Source organism: Rhagoletis zephyria, unplaced genomic scaffold (genome assembly GCF_001687245.7).
Source record: "Rhagoletis zephyria isolate East Lansing unplaced genomic scaffold, Rhagoletis_zephyria_1.1 Rzeph_scaffold_02221, whole genome shotgun sequence".
Classification (NCBI taxonomy): domain Eukaryota; kingdom Metazoa; phylum Arthropoda; class Insecta; order Diptera; family Tephritidae; genus Rhagoletis; species Rhagoletis zephyria.
In genome coordinates, this window is record NW_016159305.1 from 73,156 (window position 1) to 75,747 (window position 2,592).

Sequence of the window (2,592 nt, forward strand, 5' to 3'; positions counted from 1 at the left end):
TTTTGTGCTTTGTTGGGTATATACATTACTATCTATTTTAAATGTATTTTAAATACTTACCTGAAAGAGGCGCCTGTGTTATTTCTAAATCAGGTGTATCATCTACCTCGACATTGGCAGAATGCGATAGGACACCTTCATTATGCACAAGTAAATACAACCTGAGGCGGTATTTAAATTCTTGCTGATCCGGGTGATCATGCAGCCCACCTTTTGACCGGATCACTCCAAAAAAATTTTCAAGCACATCCTGGTTGAGACGGTAAGTTAAAATATATTTCCCATTGAATCGGGTTTTTATAACTTCAAACAACATTTTCAGTGCTCTATTCGTCTGAATGATTCCTTAAAGTAAATTAAGCAAAAGTCGTAAATATTTGAACATAAACTCTTATCAACAAATATGGAATACATATTATATTATTATATATATATAGTATTTGGTCCTATTCCTCAAGAGCTAGGCCGTAAGCATGACATCGCTTTCTCGAATCAGCGTGTGACACCCTGACGCACATAGGGGGTATTAGCCGATTTATGCGGCCAAAATTATTTTTATGAATATTTCAACTCGAAATGTTTAGAAAAGTCGTTAAAAGGTTAAAACACTAACAGAGTTGCCACCTGTTAAAAAATTGTGTTCAATTTGTTATATGAATTGCTGCAATATGGGTATCAATGAAAATGGGTTTGAAAAGGCTTTATCTCTAAGGAACCTTCCAGGGTTTAAAAAATCAAATTCAACTTTAATTGAAGGAATTAAATAATTCAAATATGAATCACAGGATAGGTGAGAAATGGGTGTATTCGAGGTGCAATTAATGCGGCAGTGTTACTCTTTTATGATAGAGTATCACGTTCTACGCGAAATCTTGGACGTATAAAATTTTGACAATCAGTTACTCATCATTGGCAAATCAAAAGCAACATAAACATTTTTACTGCGCAATTTCTGCAACATTTTAGAAAAGTTGAAGTTGAGCTTCAGCAACATGTCATCAGGAAAGCAACAAGTCTGCAATATTGCGGTAATTATTACGTAACTCGAACGCACCCATTGTAATAAAACTACATTTTTGAAATAATAACAGTCTTATTTATTGTTAAGAGAATTTTGTAAGCATTAGCTTGGAGTAAATTAACGTCCTAAATTACTAAAATATCGGAGTTTTCGTATTTGCAACGCATTGCTTTTCCATACCAAGTGCACCGAGTTTGGTACAAATTGATAAATCGGTTACCGAGATATACATTTGTGGTCAAAAGTGCGCGGCGCCACGCCCATTATCCAAAAATTTATAATTTCCATTAATGCTAAGAGGTTATTCCAAGAATCGATTTAGAGTGAATTAGCTTCAGTAGTTATTGATTTATCGCAGTTTTCGCGTTTCTGTAAATCACCGTTATATGGGAAGTGGGCGTGGTTATCGCCCGATTTCAAGAATTTTTAGCAGTTATGTTAGATATAGCCTAAGCAAGGCTCATACCGAGTTTGGTACGGATTAGTGAAGTGGATACTGATATACAGCATTTCATCATAAGTGGGCGGGGCCACACCCATTTTCTAAAACTTTAATAATAATCCTATTTTGTTCCAAAATTTTAGTTTACATACTAATTTTTAACAATTTGGATACAATATTTACTGAAATATCGTAGATTTATTTTAATTTAAACGCTTGTATACCCAAAACTATTTCTTTAATCATCACTTATATAACACGCCTTACATTCCCGCAGATTTCTAGCAACAGGACCGAAAGGTCCAAAAAAACATGGCTTTTGCTAATATCTCGAAAACTATTTATTTGTTAAATTAAATGGATTCATATTCTAGTTCAGCGGCCTCAAATTCATCTAAAAAGTTTAATTTTAGTGTTAAAATAGATCTAAAGTAGTGTTACTATATACTAGTCGCGTTTTTAGATTTTTCCTTAATACATTTTCTAAGTTAAGAAATACCACTTATCTGCCATTTTCTGCGGGCAGTCTTTTCACACTATATTAGCCAAATTTCTACGCTTTCAATTGAACAAAGAATACTAACGCGATCTCTCCCGGGGATACAACAAATTCCTTAATATTCACAAAAATTAACAAAAAAATACTCGTTGAAAACCGCTATTTTCGTTACATTTAAATTGAACTTTTGCTTAATAAAATTATTTAAAAAAATTTACCCTTAAATGCATTATTACGGTCTGTATGCGGAGCCATCACTACTTTTTAAGAATATAATGCAGTAGTCAAAATATTAACTTAAAACCGTCACGATCTTTCTAGAGAGCGAAAATTTATTTATAAGCAGCGTTAGAATATTCTGTTTCCGGTCAACGGTGAGCGTTCGCTGTGCAAGTTAGAAAAGTGAGGGGGACTGGGAAATGTTATTTGGAATGTTCTCTATCGAATGTGAATAATTTTTTAAGTTTTCTCCTAAATTTCATCAAATTGGTTTTTGGCCGCCTAAATCGTTCAAATACCCCTATGTGTGACGTTCAATACGTCAAACCAATCATCAGTCTGAAATGTTTGAAATTTATTATCATAATAAGATATATAATTATGTTTATTTTTTTGTCAAATATACTAACT